General features: G+C 44.9%; 1 protein-coding gene across 2 annotated transcripts in view; it reads left to right on the forward strand.

Annotated features, from left to right (window-relative positions):
• The first annotated feature begins 2,996 nt into the window (after nt 1–2,996).
• Nucleotides 2,997–17,274, forward strand: part of ELMO1 (engulfment and cell motility 1) — a 568,923-nt gene continuing 554,645 nt past the window's right edge. For both annotated transcript variants that reach the window (XM_068972512.1, XM_068972513.1), the window contains exon 1: nt 2,997–3,079. The gene's annotated coding sequence lies outside the window, so the exon portion shown is untranslated. The remainder of the gene's footprint in view (nt 3,080–17,274) is intronic.

Below are 17,274 nucleotides of genomic sequence, written 5' to 3' on the forward strand. Positions count from 1 at the left end.
TACTCAAACTCATTTCCATTGAGTCGGTGATGCCATCCAACCGTCTTATCCTCTGTTGTTCCTTCTCCTCCTGCCTTCAATTTTTCCCAGCATCAGGGTCTTTTCCAATGAGTCAGTTCTTCACATCAGGTGGCCAAAGTATTGGAGTTTCAGCTTCAGCATCAGTCCTTCCAATGAAGATTCAGTATTGATTTCCTTAGGATGGTCTCATTGGATCTCCTTGCAGCCCAAGGGACTCGCAAGAGTCTTCTCCAACACCACAGTTCATAAATTGCTTTTAATGTCTAGTTAGTTCGTTTACACAACAATTAACTTTTTTAAAAGACAGAGACAGGTGTCCTTTACAAAAAGGTGAAAGAGATTTGAAGCCCTATCACCTGAAAAGGAGTTAGATAGATGAGAATGTTTATCCTCAGAAGAGAAAGTGTAGGTAGATTCTAGGGTTATCTTCAAAGATCTGAAAGGTTATCTCCCTAGGACAGATGTGACTTACTCCGTGTTAACTGCAGAGGGCAGAACTGGGACCAAAGGTTACAAAGAGGTGGAGTTGTCTAATTGCTGTGAGAAGTTCCCTGTCTACCTTTGGAACAATTATGACAGCTAACATTTACTGAATGTTCATGATGTCTGTGCTGTCTTTATGTGCCTGAGTAGAAAGTTGTGGATCAAATTCATACTTATTATTATAAGCATCTCAGCATCATTAGTAAAGGCCCCATTTACTGACTGCTTATTAAATTATCTCATTTGATAGCTGCCCTGTTGACTGTTATTACTATATCATTACTGTTTTACAGATGGGGAAATAAAGAAGTGAAATTACTTTCCTGGAATCATCCTGCTTTAAGTTATTGGTTTATAATGATCTGCACCCAAGTATTCACGCTCCTGATACTAACTCCTGGGGTTATGCATATAATAAGGGGTCAGATCAGAGTGGTTCACTAGAAATATAATGTGAGCCACTAATGAGAACCATGTGTATAATCTTATTTCTTCTAGTAGTTGCATTTAAAATGTAAAAAGAAACCAGTAAAATTATTTTAAATTAGTATATATAGCATACATTTATGTCTTAACCCAATAATTAACCCAACTGAATCATCACATCTAAACTATCGTCATTTGTTGGAATGATGTAATCAACATTAAAATTATTAACCAGCTATTTCATCTTCTATTTTCACATGAAATCTAGTGTCTATTTTACACTTACAGAACATCTTAGCACTAGCCATGTTTCAAGCATTCAATAGCTGCTTGGAGCTCTTGGCTGCTAATGGACAGTTATTATTCAGTCGCTAAGATGTGTTCAACTGTTTTTGACCCCATGAACTGTAGCACACCAGGCTTCCCCATCCTTCACTCTCTCCCAGAGTTTGCTCAAATTCATGTCCATTAAGTCGGTGATGTTATCTAACCATCTCATCCTCTGCCGCCTCTGTCCCCTCTTGCACTCAATCTTTCCCAGCATCAGGGTCTTTTCCAAAGAGTTGGCTCTTTGCATCAGGTGGCCAAAGTATTGGAGTGTCAGCTTCAGCATCAGCCTTTCCAATGAATAATTAGGGTCAATTTTATTTAGCAGTGATTGGTTTTACCTCCTTGCAGTCCAAGCAACTCTCAAGAGTCTTCTCTAGTACCACAATTTGAAAGAATCAATTCTTTGGCAGTCAGCCTTCTTTATGGTCCAACTCTCACATCTGGACATGACTACTGTGAACAGGTTTGACTACATGGACTTTTGTTGGCAAAGTGATGTCTTTGCTCTATAATACAGTCTAGGTTTATCATAGCTTTCCTTTCAAGGAGCAAGCATCTTTGAATTTCATGGCTGCAGTCAGTGCCGGGTTAACATTTAAATCTCCTTTGGGGCCTAGGTGGTGGAGTGGGTGGGATTGAAACCTAAAAAGCATCTTTGCTTACATTCTAATGCCTCCCTGTCCCACTTTATCTCCTTTGCCAGTTTGCAGGGAATGCATAGCAGTTGTCTTTTCCTTCTCTGGTAGAGCCAGCATAGATACTTCAGAATTTGGAGAGGACAGGTGTTTCTCCTGCAACCTTCCAACAACTGTCATTTCCCTTCTGGCAGCAACTCAATTAACGTGCTTAATTTCTGCTTTGAAAAGGACTAAAGTAGGTTGTATGAATCAAATAATGTACCTTACAGACCAAATTGGGGATAGAACGTCTTGCTTTATGCAAAGTTATGCAAAATTAGGGAATCCCTGGCTTAATTGTTGAGAAATAAATCCCGTGGTCTGTAAGCGCACAGGTGACTGTGAGGAGGAGGAAACGTTCTGTCGTTAATTTTGTCGCGCTGTCCAAGGGTCCAGGCAGAACGTCAAAACAAACATCAGCCTCTTCGAGTAGCTTTAAAACGGCCCACCGAAGTTTCCCCTCAAAATCCCAAACCAACTGCCAAAATTGAAAGCTTGTAAAAAAAATGCCACGCACTCCCGGCCTCCCGGAGGTGGCGCTATGAGGGTGACGGAGTTAATTAGTGCCTGCAAAACGCCGCTTGTGAGCTCATTCGAGAAGTCATGCTCTGCACACATATTATTTATAGCAGAACTGAGGCGTGCATAGTATTTGACATTTCTCTTTAAGTAGGGGGACTTCAAAAAGTCGTGGGCACCCCCATCCCCCCCAGGCGAAGTGCGGTGGGCAGGCAGCAGGGCGCCGGCTGGAAGCGAACGCGCCAACCACGCGGGTCCCGGCGCAGGTGCCGCGGGCGCCGGCGGCCACTCCGCAGCGTCTGCTCTGTAGGAGAGTTCGCGGCTAATCTCGGGATGCCTTGCAGATGCAAAATGTGTCTCTGGCCAGCAGGAGGAAGGAAGAGGAAGTGAGAGCAGCGGCAGCCGGCGGCGCAGCAGCCGGCCGACCCGGAGTGTAAGTGCGTGTGCTCGGACAAGCGAGAGCGGGCGAGGATGGGCACGGGATAGATAGAGGCAGAGCCACTCACACCGCCGGGGCCCTGAGCTGGGCGACAGACTCTCCGGCTCCCCTTCCACAGTCGCGGGGTCGCCAGAGATCTTATCGCTGGGAACCCTCGCCGCCGCCGTCCTGCGACCCCGGGCAGGTTCGTAAAGTTTCCTGGGCTGGCGTGGCGCCCTGACTCGCTGACCTCAGCGCGGCCCGGGAGGGACCTGGGGCTGGGGTGAGGAGGAGGCGTCTTGCTCCGGGGGACTCTGGGCGCCGCGGAGACTTTTGTTTCCTTTCTGGGGGCGCCGCGTCGCAGGCGGGAGTGGCCCCGGGCTCGGCGGGGTGAAGGCTGCGGGCGCGCCTGGGCACTCCGCAGTTGGGGAAGTCAGGGCAGAGGGGGAGGCGGTAGGAGGAATGGGAGCCGAGCGAGGGGCTCCGAGGAGGGAGCGCAGGGCTCGTGACCGGGGAACCAGCCGAGACGTTTCGGCCAGGGCCGGTTGCAGGGGGTCGACCTGGGGTTGCGGTGCTGGAGCCGGGGGACTGGGGACTCAGGACAGGGAGAGTGGGATTGGGGGCTTGGGCACCACAGAGGGTGCGCGGGAGAAAAGACTGGAAGCGAGGACTCCCGGCTTTTCTCAGGCGCTCGAAGATGGGAGGGAATCCCCCGGCGAGAGCGCTCCTGGCAGGGGGCGGTGATGGGCTAGAGGGTGGAGGGCCTGGAGGGACGCGAAGGGGCGGCAGGGGCAGCTGGGAGCCCCGGACGACTGTTACTAAATACCCGCCTCCCGGGGACACTCAGAAGTCCCGGCTGGGACCCGGAAAGGAGGTGGGGGAAGTCGATGGATGATCCTGGCATCAGAGGAGGGGCGCACCGGGCGCGCCTTCAGGGAAGGGAGGTAGCCGAGCTCTGGGGGCCCTGGAATCCGAAGCGGAGCGGGGCGGCTAAGATCGCAAGAGTAGCTTTGAGGAAGAGGAAATACAGAACTCAGCCGGCCGTGGGGTGCGCGCGTGTGTTTGGGGTTGGGAAGTCCGTGTGGTGCCGCGGGCGCGCGCGAGGGCGGCGAGCGTGTGTGTGTGTGTGTGTGTGTGTGTATGTGTGTGTGTGTGAGAGAGAGAGAGAGAGAGAGAGAGAGAGAGAAACCGAGACCCAGAGGGGCTCTGGAGCCGTGGAGTCCACGCCGCCGAGTCACCCTCTGCCGCCTAGGTGCTGTTTGAAATTGACTGGTTCGGACAAGGGTTGTTGACGGTGGGACCTGCGTTGACCTAAAGCCAATCGCTTGGCCCCGGTAGTGACCCGGCTCTGCGGGTCTCTGGACAGCTCCAGAGCCTCACAGGGCATACTCTGTATGCCCAGTGCCCCAAAATTGGGCCTGCTAACATCACTGGCCTTAAATGACGCGAACTTAAATCGTTATATTTAAGATTTCAGAGAATCTGTGACAAGGGTTTCTCCACCCTTGAGACAGAGGCCGCGGTGCACCCCACGGTAAGGCTGCCAGTGACTTGGGGGTGAATTTCCAAGTTGTTCTTTTTTTGGTCTATAAAATAAAAGTAATTAATGACCAACATTTATATATCAACTCTTTGAGGATAACTTTGGGAACTAGAGGGGCCTAATACCAGTCAGGTTCACTTTCAGATCCAAAAGGTGTCAGTGGCCATTACCATCAGCCTCCTCTGATCATGGTTTTCCATAGTATCTCACCTCCATTCCTACTGCCCAAGGTTGTTTCAAAGTTTATTGTTCCCCAGTTTGTGAGTTTGAAGGTCAGATCCCTGGCTGTCAAGTGGTGGACTTTTTTTTTTTTTCTTGTAGCTGACCTTCTGCACCTGCTCTTCACTGTGATAGATTTCCTATCTCTTAAGGGCTGTGGTTAAATGTGCATATATATTGCTTTCTTACTATGGCTTATGACTTGGTTTTGTTTGTTTTTAATTAGATGGACTGGATGTCCTCTCAGAAAATCTGAGGGAATGACCTTGAGTGTTCAGACTCTGCAGGAGGGAAGGGAACTGTGAAGAAGCTGGGTAGGTGTCAGGCAGGGGCAGGCTGCGAGGCTGGCCCACACCTGAGATGGTGGAATTCGGGAGCAGACACGTCTACCCCTTCTTCTGTCTCATCTCTCTGCCCTTCTTGACTGCAGCAACTCTGATTGCCTCACATTCTTGTTTTTCCCCAAGTTCTGTCCCCAGGCTCTTTGCACATATTATTCCTTTTTCACAAGGAACTTTTCCCCACATGTCCAGAGGGCTCACTCTAATGCTTCCTTCAGGTCAGTTGTCAGTTTATAGGCAGGCTTCCCTGACTACCGTAAAATAGCAACCAGCCACTCCCTGGTCCTTTTCAGTCTCTCAGTTTTCCCTCTTAACATTTATTACCCTCTGATATAATATATTCGTTTGTTTGTCTGCTTATTGTCTGTCTTGACCATTAGAATGGAAGTTCCACAAGAGCAGAAGTATTGTCTTATTTACAGGGCCAGAACCTAGACTGATTCCTACCAAGTAGGTGTTCAATAAATACTTGTTGATTGACTAAGATGGGCCTTCATGGGAGAGGCTCACCAGGGAAATATGCCAAGAAAATACTGCAGCATCAGGGACAAGTAAGCCTTTTTTCCTCTGTCGTCTCCCCATGCTCAGCTGCACCTCTTGCAGATGCCTTTCTGCCTTGAGTAAACTCCTCCCTGTAGAATTTCAGCCTGAAGAAAGGAACTGAGAAATGATTCCTTGGGAGAGTGAACAACCAGTACAGTTTATTAATAACACATAACCGCTTTAGATCTGATATCTGTTTCATCACTCTCCTTGGAGAATGTCTTTTTAAAGTGTGTGTTACTTTCGCCAAAGGAAGACTCCCCTGGGAAGAAGGGTATTACTGTGAGTAGAGTGAAGTCAGAGACAGCCACTGTATGCCACTCCACTTCCCCAGCAGATGGGAGTGAAGAAGAGGAGAGGGAATAAAGGATGAAGGAGAGCAAGATTGAATGGAGCTGGGTAGCAGATGCTGGGGAGAAGAGAGATGAGAAAAGCCCAAGAGAAGAAAAGCGAAAGAGAGGAAATGGGACAAGGGGCTTCTACAGTGGTGTTAACAAATCATACATATTTATTAAATTGAGATAAGACAACATTTGAGTGTTTTAAAGTAATAAATAACCCGCCTTTGGGTGTTGGGTGTGAATGGGTGGGGATAAAGGTGGAGGAAGGGAATGCTTTGAAGCCCTTGCAGAGAGGATGTGGCTGGGGTGTGCCAAGGGGCTCCGAACACACACTTTGCTGACATTATCATCTTTCTTAACACTGTAGGTTTATAGGTAATCATTCCTATGGAGGACATATCCTGTCTGGATCTAAGACAATAGGCACCATTAAGGTTTGTAACTGAAGCCTGCAACCACTTTTTAATGCCTGAAACCATCCAAGTGGATCATTTGATTTTTAAGACATCACAAAGCCTCTCTACATCACAAAGCCCAAGTGTTTCCTGCTAATTACTCAACTCCATTTCTGCTTCTTTTTGTTAACTAGTGTTTTTAAAGCTTAGGGTTGCAACAAGGAATGGATCATAACATCAATTTCTTAGGTCCAGACTAGCAGTTGAAAACGTGAAATAGAAGAGAGTACAATGGAAAATAGAGTGTTTTACAAAACAGACACCAAATCTAAATGTCAAATGTATTACTTAATATGAGTCGTGTTGAAAAAAGTCTGTTTTAAGAATTTTGGGGGTGCTAGGCATATACATTGTAAACCATTTGCCAAGGATAGTGATGAAAGTGTTTACGAGGTCATACTTTAAGAAACGCTTAGCACCCTCCCTCATTACAAAATACTATTAGTTTAATCTCTTGCAAGAGATGCTGTTTCCCAGTGTTGAATCAGATGCAATAAAAGCATCAGCCATTGACTCAGCCTTTAAAACACTACTGTTCATAGAACTCGATGGTCTGTTAGGCCCCAAGAATGCCATTTTGACAAAGCTGGAGATCCAAGTGTATCGTTTTCACTTTAGTAATATGGAAGGGCAGTAGATTTTATGTAATAACTTTTTAACTTAGCATAAAATGAGTGAAAATACTCTTTTCTGGCTAAGTTTTAGTTTAGAGCTTATGAGGTCTTTAAGCTTTTGAGGTCTTTGGAACTTACTCCACTGAACTTTTTCTTTCATATTCTACACCTCACAGTTCTCAGATGCAGGCTTTTAATTACTTCAGAGGTTTGCAAAGACAGAAGTAATCTTGTCTGGTGGCTGCCACACTGCTGTGATACACAATTAGATTAAGCTTCTTAGCTGACCAGGGCTTGGAACTGGCCAACCAAAAAAAGAAAAAGGCTGAGAACTTCAGTACCATTCAAAACATCAGGATTTTGAAGACCAGTTATCCAGGGAACAGAATGTGGCTCCCATGAAATGTGTGTGGCCTATGAAAGCCTTTGAATATGCCTAGTGCAGCACTTTTACATACAGCAAAGCCAGCCTGAAAGCACAGTGTACACACTGGTTGCAGTTTTTGGATCCCTGGATAATTTAGGTTGTCTGAGTGTCAACAATTGGAGCTTATGTTTAATAGCCAGAACTGAACACCTCAGATCACTCTTAGGATCCATGATTAATTTAACTTGTGACTTAGCACTATGATTTCTGAAATTTTTTAAGATAAGTGCAGGTCAGTTTGAGCAGAATTTTGTCACCAGCCTAAGGTGGGGTGAACAGCCAAGTATCCGGTAGGAATCTGTGTGGGAGAGGGAATGCTACATCATCAAACAGTATTAACCACAGCAACAACCTGGCCTACTACTGAGTAGAGACATTAGTCACATGTATAAATAGAAGGAGACGATGAGTTTCGGTCAGTGCTCTGGGCCCCCACAGACACTGATTTCCAGAATCTGAGCAAGATTATTATTGGAACCTTAATTTTAGGAGTTGAGGCTACAGTTTTGGCTGTTTTAGGTCTAACAGTTAATGCAGGGAACATAACTTTCCTCAGTAGAAAACATTGGCAAGCGTACTACTTGTTGGGCTCCCGGACTGCTGTGGGTTGGGTGGGTTATACTTGCTGGATAAGGAGCAGAGGTTGGAGGGTGGCAGGAGTGAGTAAACGGTGACTGAGCATTGCCCCAGTGGCCTTGGAGTCACAGGAGTCATGCAACATCTTCCTCCTTGTGCCGGCAGCTGACACGCTTCCTCCAGGAATGCTGTTTTGGAGATGGTGGGGAAGAACTGGCACAGTGTTCTTATCCATTTTATAGAAGTGGCCTGGAGAAATGAAATGTCACTGTTGTGCTTGGAGAGTAGATCTGAGCAGATATCCGCCTTTCCTGACTCTTTATGCTGCTGTTTCTTTCACATGCCCCATGACTCTTGCGTTGACTGCTTATTCTTCTTGTTGGTTCTCTTGGACTAGCCTAGTCTGAGGCCAGGACCCCCATGTCAAGCTATGCTGCAGCCCATCCAGGTACCCTTCACTCCTATATGCTAGTAGAAATGCCCTGGGTACTGATGGATGTGCCCTGGTTGCCACGGCACCTAGGGATGTGGCTGTCATCACTGAGGCCGTTTTTCAGTGCCTTAGTTTGTATATCACATTCCAGAGCTGACCTCTTTAGTCCTGGGAGTCAGTGATCCTTCTCTCAGGGAGAGCATGCCCATCACCTAAGCTCATGATATTGAAGCATATAAGCCAGAATGCAATTCATTAATCAAAAATGAGACTGAGGTTTGCCAAGGAGAATAGACACATATTCTTTAACCAACCTTTTTGTTTTCTTTGTGGATGAGTCATGATGAAATCAAAAGCGTGGAACGACTTGATGGTGGTGGTGATGGGGACCAACTTGGAGGAAGGAATACATTTAAAGTATCTTCCAGCTAGTCATACCTTTTTTGCTACTTCTCCTGCTCCATATATTAATACCAACCAAGGGAACCAGAGACTGGAGTCTTTAGCCAGGATGGTTTTTCCCTTGGGTGATGCTGAGACTGCAAATTCTCTTTTTCTTCCTGCAGGCTATTGCCAATTCGATGTTGATCTTTTATGTCAGGCAGTCTCAACCTCACACTGTTGACCCTTGAGGCTGGATGATCCTTTGTTGTGTCCTGTGACTCCTAAGATATTTACTAGCTTCTCTGGTCTCTACCACCAGATGCCAGGAGCAGCACACCGGTGTGATAACCAAATATGTCTCTAGACATCAGTTGCCAGTACCCTTCCCATAGTAAGAACCACTGTTTGGTTTTCTTGCATGAATTAGTCCAACTCTGGGCTATCCAACAGGCTAGACTTTTGACAGCAGTTATAAGTGCCCCAGTTTTCTATTCACTGGTATTTCCTTTGCCCTAAGGTGGCTTTTTCACATGTGGGTGGTCTCACCCTTTATGTTCATTTATTTCCTCTAGTTCTGGAAGTTTCCTCACGAGCTTCCTCTCCTAAAACTGCAGTTGTTTTCCCAACCCAAATTGCTTTCAAGTCAGTTTCATGTGTGTTTCCTCCTGGCACCCCCTGCTTGAAAAAAACTGTAGCTAGTGATTTTATGTCTCCGTTTCCTCACAAGGGCTTGAATTCTGGCCCATGGTTACGGTGTTAGCTATATCCTCCACATAATGGAATAAAATCAATGAAACAGGAACGTGGTTGCAGAACTCAGCTGGGCTTCTTCATAGGTCTCTGTCGCAAGATTAAAGAACTGTCTGTGGGGATGAGTTAAGAGGGTGAAATGCCTCCTCTGCCGGTAAAATACACCTTGGCTAGTTTAGTGATAGATACTAATGGTCCGGTACGGTGCCCAGGACATTGCTTTAAGATGCTGCTAGATGTGGGGTCCTTTTCCACTCTGTCCATTAGATTCCTGTCCTAATCTTGCCACATTTGTTTTCTTATGTAATTATCTGTCAACCTTTTATTTACCTTCACTGTTGTGCTGCTAGAGCAGGGCAGCATCTAGTGGCTTAGGCGATGTAGAGATATTGCCAGCTCATGTACTAGCTGTATCTCCCTGAGGTAGCCGCCTTCTTATAAGTCACAGCCCTATAGCCAACCTCCACCCTTCCTTCCGCCCTTTGTGCTTTTTTTTTTTTTTTTTAGTTTGAGATTGCATTTAGAAAGCCAGTGTTTTGTGCTCTGGGGTTCTGTGGCTGAGCAGTCCTGGATGAGCTATATTTTCCAGGCTGCTACACACAATTACCCTTAATTTCGAAGCGTAATGCATTTCAAAATAATTTCTTTCCCCCCTGTTTTCAGGCTCTTTTATCCAAATGCAGAGCCACAGCTGGCTTTGCCCTTGGCCCCCAGAAGGCATGTGGCTTGGGAGGTGGAGCCAGTGGAGGGACTTTGGTTAGATTGCGTATTTTTGGCTGAGTGAAGAGAGAATTCCAATAACACTCAGTAAGACTAGTTTTGCCTTGACTCTTGCCCACCCTCACCACTGCCCCACCCCATCATTTTCAGAGCATTTTTATAGTGGACCATGTGCCCTCGTTATTCCAACCATGCACCATTCTGTAGAAGTGGCCAAGTATTCAGACATTTAGATTTGGGGGATAGGACTGATTCTTCATACACTAAATAGTAAATGTTTGTTGTGTGTGTATGTATGTGTGTGTATGTTTTTGTCACACACACACACACACACACACACACACATATATCCATGTAGCTTTCCTAATATTGACAGATCTTTATGAACAAAGAAACTCTTCTATCACCTGCTAAATCCTGTTTTCTCCAGTGCTTATCATTTTTATTTTTATAGCAAGTCAGTATAAATCACATTAAATCAAAACTTTTATCAAGGAATGTATATGTTTCCATCATCCTTAAACTTACTTTCCTGCCAAGTAGTGACTTCAACTCGTTAGAACTACTTTTTCAATTACTGCCTGTTCTTTGAGGATTTGGAGAAACATTTGCCTGGATTAAGATAAGAGAAGCACAATAAAAGTTTATTTATTTACTGTAGTATATATTTTTAAATGGGCTTCCCTGGTGGCTCAGTGGTAAAGAATCCTCCTGCCAATGGAAGAGATGTGGTTCAATCCCTGGGTGGGGAAGATTCCCTGCAGAAGGAAATGGCTAACTCATTCCAGTATTCTTGCTTGGGAAATCCCATAGACAGAGGAGCCTGGCAGGCTGTTACAATCCATGGGCTTGCAAAAGAGTCATACATGACTTAGTGACTAAAACAACAGTGAGAATGTTTTAAATGTGTGCCTTATACTTAAATATGCATATGAATATTTTTAAGTTGAAATGTGAGTGGGCTTATAGCACACTTCGTAATACTTCATTCATTCAATAGCCATTTTGATAGCATTTTATGTCATACAATCAAGACTCTTGCTGGTCCTTATAAGACCCACTTCAGATGAGCAGTTGGGTGAGGGGAGCGGTCGCGGAAACAAATTCATTAATAGATAGTCATAATAGAGTGTGACAAATGTATGTTTAGAGTGTGTGTAGATCACAGAGGAAGGAGTTCACAATGAAATGACTTTGAGAATGTTCTGGAAAGCTGAATGTTAAAAAACTGGTTAAGTCTGGGGAATACAGCAATCAGGGTAGTGGGGAGAAAGTTTGAGAGAGCCCTTGTGTCAACTCTTCTGGGAGCTGGGCATTTGGATTGAGTGGAAAGGAATACTAAGTGATTTTAGCTAAGAAAAAGACACAATTGGAATTCAATAAGGAACATAAGTCCCAAGGCCACATGGAAGATAGATTAGATGGTACAGCAGGAGGGAAGTGCCAAGGAAAGATGGAAGCTGTAAGCCACTTCCTTCTAGGCCAACCCGAGGAAACACACAGTCTTGGTCAAATGAGTAAATAAAGCTTCCTGTATAAATGCAATTCCATTTTCAAGTCTGAGGAGTGGGCCAGTCCTCTTCCTTTGAAGAGACAACTTTCAGAGGGCCAACCTTTCCCCCTCTCCAGGCTGGATTCAAGCTAGAAGGAAAAAATATTGGCATTGATGAAAATAAAAGATTTGGTGACTGAATGGATTTGGGAAAAAGGGAAAAGTCTTCGAGGTTTAAATCTAAATAAATATGTGTTGGTTGAGGGTTCTTTTCTCAGCCTCAGATTTTATATCTTGGGCATAAGTCCCTACCTCTTAGAGTTGCTGAGGTAACGAAACATAATAATGATTGTAAAGTAAGATACCCCAAAAGTACTGGGTTGGGTTGGATTTGCTATGATTGTTGATGTTACCAGTACTGATGCGATAGTTTTGATTCAAGTTTTTTATTCAAATGTTTTGCTGAAATCATTTAAAGACATACATTTATTATTTTATCTTCTTTAAGTAGCTTTGGGAATTCCTCCTAAAATCTTGACTAGACTGTTAGGTTGATTTACATATCTCTTCTTCAGGAATACAGGAGAAATAGACTGTAGGTTAGGGAAAATTACCGTTGATTGTGAATTAAAAGAACTGACATAATGAATAATGTTAGCAACATGGGGCCCTCAAATAAAACCTCTTGTAAATCGGTCTCTATCCCCCATTCTTTGACAACTAACCTGGAATTTTACTGTTTTATTATCATTTTACTTTGGGTAGAGAGAATTGAGGTTGCTAATTGGGGGTCTTTCCCTTTCCTTGAATTTAGCCTTCCTGAGGCTATTTGTTCTTATTTGGTGTGGATGGGAGCCCCGTGAGAAACCCCCAGTTTATGGAGCAATAGTGGAGAAGTATTTGGCAGGAATTTCATTCAGTTGAACTGGGTTTCATATGATTATGCTGCATGTTAAGGACTTAGCTCAGTGGTTCCAATAATGCTTTGTGACTGTCCCTTTCTAAGTCGTTTGGAACTTCTCATGAGTAGGGGATGGTTGAAATGTTCACTGGCAGGTGAGTGGTAAGAAAGTATTCATTTTTCTTCTTTAATTTGAGTCTATAAATCAGATTAGAAAATATCCTGGATATAAACAATAGGAAAATAAAACTAGAATGTCTACAATCCTGAGTGTACAGCCACAATATAGCTCTGTCATCCCAGCGTGATTAATTGTACCAAGTTTCTCTTTAAAAAGTGCCCCAGATTAGACGGTTCATTTTATGGCCACCTGAGTAGAAGCCACCTGTTTCCATTTCTACTCATTTCCCCTGGCCATTTCCAGTTTATTTGGATGCCTTTTCTACTTCATGCTCCTTCAGGATGGCAACAACTAGCTGAAAGGCTCACCAGCTCATTAAGCAGTAGCTCATGTAGCTGCCACTTGGTACTGGCTTTTATGAAGTGGGTTGGAAAAAAAGAAAAAAAAACCTCAACATAGACACTAAATTGCCATGAAGTATGGGTATAGGAGAGAAATGTGCCAAGTGAAAACTACTTCTCCAAGTCTATGCTTTGAAAAGTATAGTCCCCACACCCCTGTTACTATAGTCATGAAAAGTCTCTTATCTAATCACTATAATCAAATCTTGTCTGGTACCTGACAAATTATACACTCTCTTTAGTGTACAACAAAATCCCCAGTCACTTTCTCTTCTCCCAGGTAGGGTGATAAGTATGGATTTTTCATTGCTAGATTGTCAGTTGTGTGGTAAGGCCTCTTTACTGTCTATCAGGATTAGTGTGTAGCTTTTGTGGCTCAGAGGTTAAAGCATCTGCCTGCAATGCAGGGGACATGGGTTTGATCCCTGGGTCAGGAAGATGCCCTGGAGAAGGAAATGGCAACCCACTCCAGTGTTCTTGCCTAGAGAATCTCGTGGATGGAGGAGCCTGGTGGGCTACAGTCCACGGGGTCGCAAAGAGTCGGACACGACTGAGCGACTTCACTAATGTTAAATAAGTGTTAAAGACCCGTTCAAAGGTTTATATAGTGAAATATAAATTTACGATAAGTCACTGGAGAGTTACATCCATAGCAAAATATAGATCAGATTAACAGTGATTCAAACATATTCATTCGCCTTGGACCCATTTTATAGATAATACATGTCAGGGAGACTGGCTGCAGATCAATGCAAGGCCCAGAGAAACAGTATAATAGCAGTTTCAATGCTGAATTTCACTCTTCTTTCAAAATCCAGGATTTTTCTGTAGCACATGAAATGCTATAATGCTCTCTTGCTGCCGTGTCTCTGTTGATTTGTCTAATTCATTTTTGCCTCACTTGAACCCATTGCATTGGAATATTATGTCTGCTTGGTGAAGGATGGGGAAGCATGCTGTGAGAACTTTGCTTCAGGAACGTGTGAAAGAGTACAGTCAGGGCCGCAAGCCCTCATTACCTGAGTCAGGGCCAACTGCTGGCAAGATGGCAGAGAGGCAAGGGCAGTAATGGTGGATTCCTTTATATCCTCGTGAAGCCTCATTCTGCTGTAGTAGAAATTGTGTTGTGATTATTGCCAGCTTATTTAGGGCCATTTGAAATCATTCAAATATGCTGGTAACAATTCCAGCATTTGAAAATGCCTTGAAACAGTCTGAGAATCGGCACCTGGAGCTGAGAATGATAAGACTCATGAATGTGTACAAAAATATAGGAAGGAAGTCATTGTGAAAACCCCGAGGTCTGTTTTTATTTCAGCATATATTTTTTAGACAATAAACAGGCTTTAGGGTAATTTTTTACAGCAAAATCAAAGCAAGACCCAGAGAAATGGCGTAATAGCATTTAATGTTGAACTCCACTTTTCTTTCAAATTCTAGGAACTGCATTAGGAAGAGTTGGGTTCATCCTTTTGAAATGGTAAATGCGAAGGAAGGTATCTTGTAACATAGGCAGGGGAAGGGAAACCACTGGAGGGCTTGAGTCTACCTGGTGCTTGAGAGACCCTGGGACCTTTAACCTTTAGGAGAGAGATCAGAGTATGTTTAAATTCTTGGTGGCTACTGTGGCATCTGCATCAGCTGCCAGTGTTTGCTTTTGAAATACTCTTTAATTCCTTTGTTCATCCACAAATATTTATTGAGCACCAGCTATGTACCATGGGTATGCTAGATTATACATAAACAATGGTGGGTCTGCTTCCTAGGGAAAAAAAAATAGGCCTGTAGCTGATGTCACGGACTTCTTACCCCTCAGTGGAGGAAGTGTACATTAATCAAAGAATCACACAAAAAATGTGACATTCAAACTGTGCCAAGGGCTATGGAGGAAAAGGTCTGATACTAGGAGCGCCTGAAGCAGAGGGATTAATACAGCCAGAGCTGGGAAGGGAAAGAACGGATTTTACTGGGGAAAGAAGATTCCCTGCCTATGGCTAGTGTGTGTGAAGGTCATCTGAAGGGCGGACTTGGGTGTTGAAGGAACTGAAGCTAGAACACAGGGTAGGGAACTCTCCAGGCCTGGATTAGACTGAAAAAGAGGGCTCACTGGGACCAGGGTCTGGGCCTTTCTCAAAAGAGCAATGAGCAATCACTGAAGTGGTTTACCCAAGGGAGTGATGTGATCACATTTATGCTTTGCAAAGATCTTTCTGACTTCAGTGTGTTAACTTTTACATCATTTAAAACTGGTCACAATGTGACCTCACTATTACTACTTTTAGAATCTTCACAATTTCTAAAAGAATCAGTTGAGCCACTAGTGTCTCCTTCAGATTTTAAAGAGCAATTTAACTGAGTGATTTAGCATGGATATCTCAACCACTTAAGAAGGATAAAGTCCCTAGTTCTGTGGTTCACAGACTTCAAAATGCCTAAGAATCACCTGGGACCCAGAAACTGCATTTTAACAAGTCCCTCAGGTTGATTCTGATGCAAGTGGCCCTCTCTCCACTTTAAGAAGCCTCATCCTAGAAAGTGCTAAGGAGTGAAAAAAGAATTATAAACCTCAAAGTAAAACATTATCAGGCAGCCAGTCCAGGATAGAACCTCTTTATTGCCTGGATTTTAGCGTGGGCCTGTTTTCCCCATACTGGTGGGATTTTCTTATAGGACACCTGAAATGGATTCTAAATCCTTTGGGTTTCTTCTCATTTATTTCCTAATCCTTTCATATGCAGCTGTTTTCTCAGATCTATGGCTTACTACTTCTGTGTCTCTGATATTTTACTTTTCATTTTGTTGCCATTTAATAAGAATCTTCTTGTATGCATGCTAGGTCACTTCAGCTGTGTGGGACTCTTTGTGCCCCTCTGGACCATAGCCCACCAGGCTCCTCTGTCCATGCGATATTCCAGACAAGAATATGGGATTGGTTTGCCTGTGCCCTCCTCCAGAGTATCTTCCCCATCCAGGGATCGAACCTGCTTCTCTCACATCTCCTGCATTGGCAGGCGTGTTCTTTACCACTGGCACCACCTGGGAAGCCGAGAATCTTCTTAGATAAGGCCCAAATGAAGCTATGAGGTGGGGAGGTGGGGGGAAGCCTGCCCCGAGGAGGAGGTGGTGCGAGCCCGTCCATGGGTTTTGCTCAGTTTGCCATCTGCCGCAGGAGACTGGCACATTGTGCAGGGGAGAGACCAGTCAGCCCATAATTGCCACAAGATGGAATTTTTTCCAGGGATGTAAAGGGCCAGGGATACCAGGAGGAGTACTTTTGGGGAGGGCATCTCCTTTCGCTCCCCTGTTCTGGTGCCATCTTAAAATTCTGCTTGGAAACCAATCATGAGGAAGAGAGTGGGCTCACAGCGGTTCCCCAGGGGAGTATAAGGGCCCAGAATTCCTTACCAGGTGAAATCAGGTGGAAATGAATATTAAGGGCAAATTTACAGCAGAAAAGAAGTGACGGAAAAGGCATCAGGTGGCAAGAAGAGAGAGTGAAGTACCCCGAAGCCACATCTCCCTCTGGTCAACACGACCCAGCTCAGTGGTCACCTCCTCTGGGAGCCCGCCGTGATTTCCCGGTATGCCCTCCTGGGACGCACTGGTGCTTCTCTGTGCTGTCTCTTCACACTGCGCTTCCGGTCTTTGTTCCTGGGTCGATTGGAGGTCCAGGGCAGATATTCCCAGTGCTGATCCCGCAGCAGGTGCTCAGTGAGCATTTGCAGGAAGAAGCGCTGTGATGCATGCACATGAGCCCAGCATCCTTTTGGAAGAGCCTTTTAAAATGGCTTCTTTATCGCTGAGTCAGGGCCCCAGGGACACATGGTTCGGGAATGCCTGGCATGGAACTCATCGCTCTCAGTTTTGCTGAAGACTGGTCCCGCCTGAGGTCACTGTGATGGAGGCACGGGCCAGACAGATGTCAGATGTGGGAGGCGAGCGGCTGCTGGCTTTGCAGTGCCCTAATCCTGTGGTGGCAGTGGTTACTGCTTTTCTCTCATTCCACTGGATCCAGACGTGTGTAATGAATGTTCCAGAGGAGGACACCAACATTGTCAGCGCGTTACTGCCTGCAGAAGTATTTATACTTCGTGTGTCTGCTTGTAATTCTCTCCTGGTCACCAGAAAGCCTATGGGGC

Source organism: Capricornis sumatraensis, chromosome 5, assembly GCF_032405125.1.
Source record: "Capricornis sumatraensis isolate serow.1 chromosome 5, serow.2, whole genome shotgun sequence".
Lineage (NCBI taxonomy): Eukaryota > Metazoa > Chordata > Mammalia > Artiodactyla > Bovidae > Capricornis > Capricornis sumatraensis.